Source organism: Xyrauchen texanus, chromosome 35 (genome assembly GCF_025860055.1).
Source record: "Xyrauchen texanus isolate HMW12.3.18 chromosome 35, RBS_HiC_50CHRs, whole genome shotgun sequence".
In the NCBI taxonomy this organism is placed as follows: Eukaryota; Metazoa; Chordata; class Actinopteri; order Cypriniformes; family Catostomidae; genus Xyrauchen; species Xyrauchen texanus.
Window position 1 is genome coordinate 16,095,493 of NC_068310.1, and position 10,644 is coordinate 16,106,136.

Here is a 10,644-nt window from a genome sequence, read left to right on the forward strand (position 1 = left end):
AATACACACAGCCACACTTCTGCAGGTATAAATAGAACTGTTAGACCTAATGTTGCTATATCAATAAATACAAGCAATCTTACAAGCTACAGCCATGTGCATTAAATTATTCTTTCCTGTCTTAATATTTTAGAGACTCACAATAATTCTAAAATCCTCTTTGAAACAACAATAACAATACATTAAATTAGAGTAATTCCATAATGGTGAAATTAATATTCTGGAAAATTAAATAAAACACAGTTTTGAATAAGTTCTACACATCAGATTATATATAGTCTCAGAAACTAGAGTCCTTCTGATTGGTCTGTCGCAAGGACTGTTGGGGCGCGGAGTGCCGAGAGCCCGGAGCAGTGAGAGCTTCGAGGAACATCGGGGGCGCTCGCGAGAACCCTCGTAAGCCCTCAATCTCCACATGAAGAATGCCATTTGGGACGTGGCCGAAAGATTCCAACTAAATGCCTCCAGACTCCCGGCAAGAGTTGTTTTACCTAATGTGTATGAAACACCGTAACTTGCTCAGTAATCTCACAGGTAGCAGAAGGTGACTGTGACTCTATTTAAATGAATGACTCTATTTAATAGACTTGACTTGAATCTAAAAAATGGCCAATTAATATGGAATTTTCTCCCACAAGAATTTAAGCAGAAACTATGCAATCAGAAATTTTTGTGGATGACTCTACACCACATGGCCAAGAATGTGAAAACCCCCTACTGATAATGTTTTTCCTTGAGTTCAGCTACACTCTTAACAGTCATTCTGTAGCTATGCAATCTCCAAAGACAAACAGACACCCTTTGGGAAGGGCCCTTTTCTGTACCAGCAGTACAGTATCCTTTGTTTTTGGTGTTGATTCAGTATTATTGATCACAATGATCTGGTCTTATCTGGTTTAATCTGATCTCCCATTCTGGCCAAGCTGGTCTTCAGCAGGTCTCACAGCCTGACCAGCTGACAAGTGCCCAGAAACACTCTAAAAATCAAACCAGACCAGCCTGACTAGTGGAAACCAGCTAGATTTTGTTTTTGTTTTTCTCAGCAGGGTTAATTCAGTGTAAGTGATTGAGATGCACCAACAACATGCTGTAAGGGTTTAAACTGTTAGATGTTAATAAACCCTTGTTAGATAAAAAAAAAAAAAAAAAAAAGCTTCACAGCTTCAGGTAATGTATCCTTTCTTGTGTAATACATTCATTCTGTTGATGGCAGATTGTAGAGGATGGTGATGACTGCTGGGCCATAGAGACATCTATTAAAAAAACTAAATTCACAGTAACACAGGCATATATACTTTGTTACGTCATATGTGTACATTTTATATTTCAGATTATTCTGAAAATGTTAAACCCTTTTAATTTGCATTTCAGTAAAAAGCCCATTGAAATGTAATCAGTTAGCAAGCTAACCCAATTTAAGATTTCTGTCTGTACATAATTTTGCATAAACTTTATTCTCAGGTTATGTTTAAAGCAACAGCTAATTAACTTGCAGGAAGAAGGCTACAGTCCTGCTTTCATGGATCACTTACAACCTGATATCAAAATATCAGACTGGTCTCATTTCAGAATGCAGTCTCATTTCTCAGCCATAGGTGGTTCATTTCGGATTGGTTAATTTATTTTGGTGACCTGCTCATCTGGTCCAGATATGCCCTGAACTGGAATTGTGGTTGTAATCCCAAAGTAATAGGTGGTTCATATATAGATTCTGCATTTATGCTATTGTCAGATGCTTGTTTACAGGAATATCCTGAAATTGTGTTTGTCACATTTACTTCAGCAGGCTGCTAAAGACAAATGTTGAAGTTTAAGATGAAATCTGAAAATGCCAGTAGCAAACACTGCCAACCCTATTGTACAAGTCTGATGTACACATTAGACAAAATGCAAATGTGAACAGCACATTTGATTTCTTGTCTGGTGCAGGTATGCCCCACGTTGGGACTGTGGTAGTCAGATCTATTTTCAGTTGCTTGGCCAGAACAAGGAATTGATCAGTACATTTCAGCCTGAAAAATTTGTCTTTCAACAGTGGAATAAAGGGCCATGGAGTGAAGTGAGTAGAAGACAGAAAACTATCCAAACATGTCTAATTATCCCTCAATAGTCAAACTAACACATGAGGCTTATTGATTGACCTAATTCTCACTGTATTTTTTATGTTATATTTCAGATGACACGTCTTTAAAGACTATTGACCTGGGGTTTATCCATTTCACTCATGGAAGGAAGGACACTCAGTTCTGGAAAGGCTGGTATTGAGAACGGGTCACTAATAGTAGTGTGGAGATCTGTCCAGCTGCAGATAGATAGAGTTTTCCACTCTCACTATGTTCTCAGGACATGCAAATAAGAAAAGTCTGAATCTGACAATGTTTACATTAAGGATTGAAAGCATAAGAGTATCATGCATTTGTTGTAATTATTTAGCTATGTTTGCAGTACAAATGAATAATGTTAAGTTTAATGATATTGAATATACTTTGTAATTTCCAACTAATAATTGATGTTACGTTCTCCCAAAAAACCCTGTATGTTGCACTTATAACATGAAGCACCTAAAACAGTAAATATGTTATTTGAATTAAATTTGTGATATTTTTTTTATATATATAATTTCATGTTGGCCCGTAGGATGGCAGGTGAACAAAACATCTCACTGAACAAATGTAAATATCATCATTAACATCTGCATCCCAGATTAATTAATCGGGACACCATGTAATTAATTTGATTACAAATTGTAATCGATTGACAGCCCTAATATATATATATATATATATATATAGTTTATATAAATATATATACTTTAAATATTTAACCTTCACTGATAAAACAGTAATTGATAAGACAGATAATGCATGCAGGAAAGTAGTGGACAGAGATACAGAATAACATCGGAATGCGATCCTGGCTGGATTCGAACCTAAGGGAAGGGGTGTGTCTTTGTAAAAGATGATGGAAACCAATGCTTTTACAAAATTGTTTCAACTTATGTATTTTTTTGAATAATATGAATTTGTTATATATGGCATTCAACAAATACTCACACTTTGTTGTTTAAGCAAATAAATAAAAAAAATTTAGAGACCATGCATAAATAAACCATATATGTCGTGTGGCAGAGGTTTATTCACTTATGTAATCATAAAGAAATTAAGCCCACCTAGATCCTGCCTCCCTCATTATTCTGCATGGATGCCCAAATAATCATAAAAATAGGTATGGTCCATTGACACAAGAAGCACTGTATGTCCAATAACAAATGTGATTTTATTGACATAAACACTTATTATCCAGGGGGGTATTATCTACGCAGGACAATTTTTACACCTCTGCCTGGATTCTACCTCCCTCATTATTCTGCATGGATGCCCAAAAGGTCATCCTGTATGTCCCATAACAAATGTGATTCTATTGACTTAAACACATATATTATTTAGGGGGGTATTATATAGGTAGGAACATTATTTACACCTCTGCCTGGATTCTACCTCCCTCAGTATTCTGTATTTATGCTAAAAAAGTCATAGAAATAGGTACAGTGCATTGACACAAGAAGCACTCTATGTCTCAGAACACTTTTGATTCTATTGACTTAAACACCTATTTAATTCAGGGGGGTATTATTTAGGCAGGGCAATTTTTACACCTCTGCCTGGATTCTACCTCCCTCATTATTCTGCATGGATGCTCAAAAAGCCATACAAATTGGTACAGTGCATTGACACAAGAAGCACTCTATGTCTCATAACACACTGGATTCTATTAACTTAAACACTTATTTTATGCCCAAACATTTAACATTATCCCACTTTCAGGAGAAACAGAATACTTATCAACACGTAGAATGCTTTTATTAACAATAGCATATTATAAATATATATATATATATATAAATATATTGAAGAGAGAGAGGGAGAGTGAGAGAGAGAGAGAGAGAGAGAGAGAGAGAGAGATAGAGAGAAATACAAACAAACAAATTTAGCCAATGGCACTGTAGAGGGTATTTTCTACCCAAGCATTCCAATTAAATAAACATCAGAAGAAACAAAATATGTACAAATATCCAATTAGCAGCCAGTGTTTGAACAATGTAACTTATTAAATAAATATTAAAAAAAACAAGGGTATTAAATTAACAAGAAAAAACCAAAAAAAAGTATTTCTTTCTGTTTTCTTTTTCTTTTTTTATGTCATTTACACAAGCCTCTTTGTATGTGTTCTTCATGTCATCAGAATTTTAACAGGCAGGACACAGAAAATGCACATTTGATTTCCCCTCGACGCATGATTGGTGGTACCAACAGTTGCATGGGTCACAGGCAATCTAAAATTAAGCAAGAACTTATTATCTTTCAGCAATAAAAAGGACAGAGTTGGTAAAATTGCTCTAGATGAAATGAGTGAACAATACTGAAATATAGCTGTGATGGTCCCAAGCACCATGGGTTCTTTTTTAAGTTTTGAAACACTCATTTTTATTATAATTTTTCACATTTTAGAATAATAGTAAGTCATCAAAACTATGGAATAACATAAATAGAACTATGGTAATTATGTTGTGACTAAACAAAATCCAAACTAAATAAAAGCGGTGTTATATTTTAGCATCTTCAAAGTGGCCACCCTTTGCCTAGAATTTGCAGAAATGTACTCTTGACATTTTCTCAAACAACTTATTGCGGTATCACCCTGGGATGCTTATATGTATGTATGTATGTATATGTATGTATGTATGTATATATATATATATATATATATATATATATATATATATATATATATATATATATATATATTCTAAGCTATTAAGGTATTTTGCCTTGCCATCGCATCTACAATGTCTTGGCATAATGTTGCCAAAATGTGTTGCCAGTCACATGAATCCTGTTGAATGTTGTCCAGCTTGATGAGAACAATCTATGTACCAAGTAAGTGAAACTGACCCCACTACTTTAGTTAAAAGGTGGCACTGAAAATCCCCCCACCCCCAATGTGTTAACTAGATATGTGTTCCAACTTTCTTAATTCTTTAAGCATGCTAAGCACCCAAAACTATGAAAATAAAAATAAAATAATAAACCCTAATAATAACAATAATACTTTATAAATTATAATACCAGCAAAAATAAGTGACCACCACACCTTCAGTGATTGAGACCTAAAGATAAACACTGAACAGTTTGTAACTACTTACCCAGTTATACAGGTGAAACTCGAAAAATTAGAATATCGTGCAAAAGTTCATTCATTTCAGTAATTCAACTTAAAAGGTGAAACTAATATATTATATAGACTCATTACAAGCAAAGTAAGATATTTCAAGCCTTTATTTGATATAATTTTGATGATTATGGCTTACAGCTTATGAAAACCCCAAATTCAGAATCTCAGAAAATTAGAATATTACATGAAATCAATAAAAAAAGGATTTTAAATACAGAAATGTCGGCCCTCTGAAAAGTATAATCATGCATATGTACTTAGTACTTGGTTTGGGCCCCTTTTGCATTAATTACTGCCTCAATGCGGCGTGGCATGGATGCTATCAGCCTGTGGCACTGCTGAGGTGTTATGGAAGACCAAGATGCTTCAATAGCGGCCTTAAGCTCTTCTGCATTGTTTGGTCTCATGTCTCTCATCTTTCTCTTGGCAATGCCCCATAGATTCTCTATGGGGTTCAGGTCAAGCGAGTTTGCTGGCCAATCAAGCACAGTAATACCATGGTCATTGAACCAGGTTTTGGTACTTTTGGCAGTGTGGGCAGGTGCCAAGTCCTGCTGGAAAATGAAGTCAGCATCTCCATAAAGCTTGTCTGCTGAAGGAAGCATGAAGTGCTCTAAAATGTCCCGGTAGACGGCTGCGTTGACTCTGGAAACATAATAAAGCACAGTGGACCAACACCAGCCGATGACATGGCTCCCCAAACCAACACAGACTGTGGAAACTTCACACTGGACTTCAAGCATCTTGGATTGTGTGCCTCTCCATTCTTCCTCCAGACTCTGGGACCTTGGTTTCCAAATGAGATGCAAAATTTGCTCTCATCAGAAAAGAGGACTTTGGACCACTGAGCAACAGACCAGTTCTTTTTTCTTTAGCCCAGGTAAGACGTTTGACATTTGAAGCCCATGTCCAGGACCCGTCTGTGTGTGGTGGCTCTTGATGCAGTAACTCCAGCCTCAGTCCACTCCTTGTGAAGCTCCCCACACATTTGAATGGCCTTTTCCTGACAATCCTCTCCAGGCTCACGGTCATCCCTGCAGCTTATGCACCTTTTTCTTCCACACTTTTCCCTTCCACTTAACTTTCTATTAATGTGCTTTGATACAGCACTTTGAGAACTTCCAACTTCTTTTGCAATTACCTTTTGAGGCTTTCCCTCCTTGTGGAGGGTGTCAATGATGGTTTTCTGCACAACTGTCAGGTCAGCAGTCTTCCCCATGATTGTGAATTCAACTGAACCAGACTGAGAGACCATTTAAAGGCTCAGGAACCCTTTGCAGGTGTTTAGCTGATTAGAGTGTGACACTTTGAGCCTACAATACTGAACCTTTTCACAATATTCTAATTTTCTGAGATTCTGAATTTGGGGTTTTCATAAGCTGTAAGCCATAATCATCAAAAATATATCAAATAAAGGCTTGAAATATCTTACTTTGCTTGTAATGAGTCTATATAATATATTAGTTTCACCTTTTAAGTTGAATTACTGAAATTAATGAACTTTTGCACGATATTCTAATTTTTCGAGTTTCACCTGTAATCTCCACTTTCTTCTCCACAGGCATGGCACAGCTGGCTCAGGTCATCTAAAGAAAATTTAGAATTTCAATTTTGCATCCTTTTAAAATTAAAATTAGCAAGTTATGTTTCTAAAGAATCCTATGCAGACTTGAAAATCAAAGTGTAATAACAAATATTATGTAAATACATTACATGAAACATACCACTGTTTTGTAGAAGAGAAGAATTCCTCTGCTGTATTAAGAAAAACAATTGGCTCCTCTCGGAGTACACATTCTGCAAACTGAAAAAGAGCAAAGCAATAAAAGAAGCAATAAATAAATTTTATAATATAGAGAAATCAAACATAAGTTACACATCAACCATATGTTCCATAAATCGTCTTCATTGTGTTTTCCAAGATCATGCTTGAGGACATTGTCAGTTTAGGAGGATAGCATAAAAAATATATTTTACATCACTTACTTTCAAAAGCAAAGACACCACATGATGTGCCATCTTTTTGCTTTGGGTGAGGCAGCGTACGGCAAGACCACCTTGACACATGGCATCCCTTGTGTCGCAAAAAAGCCCTTAACAAATAAAAATCATCATTATTCTGTCATTGAAACACAACTTATTTATTTATTTTAAATCAATTTAGCACATTAAAAGCACATTTTGTAGTCTAACAACTTCTGGTACCTTGTTACATCCTGACACCTTTTTAGATTGGAAGAAATTTCTCCCATGGGATCAAGGAACAAAGCCCTCCTTTGGGATGGCAGCATAATCTTTTAAATGTAGAAACGAAAATTTAGGAGATAAGGATACTTTATTCTTTTATTATGTTAAAGAAAATAATTATATTCATTCAAAGTAAATTCAAATTTAAAGTAATTCAATGTACATCACTTGGTTTTAGAAAAACTATAAAAGGTTATATAATCTTATTAATAATTCAATATCTGCAAGTGTCTTATTTACATGTAAAGTCAAATGTTTTTTTTTTTACCACAACTATCCAGTGGTGATGGTCATTCACAATGCCAATGAGATATTTGTACATTGTGGGATCAACCTGAAATTCAGAAAAAGTATTATAACATTTCTGTACTACATTTCAAAATTGCAACATACATTAACCTGAATAAACTAGCCTTTAGTTTTGATCTTTTTCCATTCCAGATTTTTGTCATTTCAAATGTGTCAAATTGGAATGCTTGTACTTCTGAATGTGCATTGAATCTCTTTACAAGAAGAGACATGTATGCATTTATGACCTTAAGCAAGACAATGAGGGATTAACAGTTAAAGTCAACATTTGATACTATGATGATCCTTGTCTATGATTTAAATCACTGACATTTAAAAAAACTTTTAAACTTTCAAGCTCATTATTTGGATCAGTTATATTAATGTCTGCAAAGAAGATTTTGTATGGTCCAATTCTGGACAGCAACACATATACATTTTTTCCTGACCAAGCCTCTTGGATACCTGTAATGATGGATGTCAAAAATAAACATTTTAAAGCACTATCAGTCAGCATATGTGACCAAATAAGATTTCTAACTTACATTGGTTAACAACTGTTAATACTGTTGCTGAGGTACTGCTGTTGAGGTTGTCCTGTACTGCTGTTGCTGTGGTGGTGGTGGTGGTGGTGGTTGATACCACAACTGCTGTTAAGCTGAAGTGAGAAAGCACAGATTTTGCTAAGGTTATAGGTGATTGTGCTGTGGCAGAGATGGTGGGTGATGGCAAGGTTGCAACTGAATTTACAGGTGTTGCAGATGCTACAGAGGCGGTAGGGGATGACACAGATGCAGCAGTGGTGAAAGATATTGCAGCCATGTCAGAGGTGGTGGGTGATGGCACTGATAATGCTGTGGTGGTGGGTGATGGCACTGATAATGCTGTGGTGGTGGGTGTTGGCACTGATAATGCTGTGGTGGTGGGTGATGGCACTGATGATGCTGTGGTGGTGGATGATGGCACTGATGATGCTGTGGTGGTGGGTGATGGCACTGATGATGCTGTGGTGGTGGGTGTTGGCACTGATAATGCTGTGGTGGTGGGTGATGGCACTGATGATGCTGTGGTGGTGGGTGATGGCACTGATGATGCTGAGGTGGTGGGTGATGGCACTGATGATGCTGAGGTGGTGGGTGATAACACATTTGCAGGTGATGCAGGAGAGATGTTTTGTGATACAGGTGTTGCTGTGGACATCCCAGATACAATCTTGTGAGGAATGCGTGGAGTCTCCTCAATATACAGCCTCATGTGGTCAATATTTTTTTTTTTAAATTACCCCTCTCTCATCTGCCAGATCAGAACTATTTCCTTCTATGGTTTTAACAGTGTAAGGGCCTAGAAAATCTGGATCCAGTTTTCCTCCTTTTCTCTGCTGGCTCCGAACATTCAACCTCCACACCCTGTCACCCACAGAGAATTTAATTTTTTTGTGATTTTTTGTCTTTTTTGTTCATTTGTTTCTGGACCTGAGCAGTGTGGGTCAGGGTAGTTTGAATAACTTCATCAAGTTTTAGGACACTCTCAGTCATTTCTTCAATCCCCATGACAGCTTCAACAGTGTTGTCGATCTGAAAAAATACAATTTATTTACTTGATTTCTAATTTTAAATATCTGCATCTCAAGTTCATGTTGATAATTTCACACTGAATGCAAGACAAAGAAACAAAACAACAAAAGACAATGCATGCCCACCCTTTAATATTCAGGGACCTCAGATGGGTATCATGCCTCACTGACCAAACATCATGTAAAATGGGGGAAAACTTTGTGGTCATCTGTTTTTTGGTCCCCAGTCCGAACATGACAGCATCAAGATGTTTATCCCATTTCTTTGGGTTTTTTTTTAAAATAATTTGCAGAGAGCCCTATAACATTTTTAATACATTACAATGATTTTACATCCATAGTGTAAATATAACATTAGTTTCATTTTGGTTCAAATGCCAATACAGCAAAGTACCGATGTATAAAATCGGATGTATAATTACAGTACAGTACCTCTGTATTGTCCCATTCATTCTTTCAACAAGACCATTTGTCTGCGGATGATAAGGTGAACACAAACTCCTTTTGATTCTGAGAATTCTGAAAAACATTTTTGTTGATCTGTCATTACAAAACAAAATTGTATGATTAATTCTGGTACAATTATTTAAAAATGAAAAACAATTTGTAGTTGCATTTACCACTTTTATAGGCTGTTATTGTAGAGCAGTGTACAATTTCAACTTACCTGATTAACAAACTCCCTCCCTTGATCTGTGAGTATACGTTTTGGTGCCTCAAACTGATAAAAAAAAATTAATAATGCAGTTTGTGACCTCCTCTGCCGACTTAGATTGAAGTGGATATGCCTGTGGCCATTTGGTCAAGTAATCAATCATTACACATATGTACTGATGGCCACTGTCTGTGAGTGAGAGTTTCCCAATCAGATCCATACCCAAAAGTTTAAAGGGCTGTGTAACCTTGAAAGGAATATGAAATGTATTTATAATTTATTAGAGCATTATGAATGTCAATTGGTGGTGGTGCAGACAGAAAGAAAGAAACAGAGAGAAACAGTGTACATGTATAGGTGTAAATTGTACTCCCTCTTTAATTGATGCTTTGGCAGTCTGACATGACACACATTCAGCCACCTGAATAAAAAGGAGAACAGTTTACATTTACAAGATAGAATACAATTTTTATTAATTTTTATAAAACAAATTAATAGTGTATTTACCCATTTGTCAAGATCTATTGACATCCCTGGCCAGCAAAATCTTTTGATATGGCATCTTTGGGGTTTTTTCTGTCCACAATGTGCACCAATGTTGCTTGCATGGAACTCCAAAAAAAGTTTGTTTGCATCCTCTGCACCACAA

General features: G+C 36.1%; 1 long non-coding RNA gene across 1 annotated transcript; it reads right to left on the bottom strand.

Annotated features, from left to right (window-relative positions):
- Window positions 1-8,910: 8,910 nt before the first annotated feature.
- Window positions 8,911-9,860, bottom strand: LOC127628419 (uncharacterized). Its single transcript, XR_007968663.1, has 3 exons — window positions 9,773-9,860; window positions 9,467-9,639; window positions 8,911-9,341 (listed from the first exon to the last, which is right to left on the bottom strand). It is a non-coding gene; the product is annotated as an uncharacterized LOC127628419 (long non-coding RNA).
- Window positions 9,861-10,644: the final 784 nt, after the last annotated feature.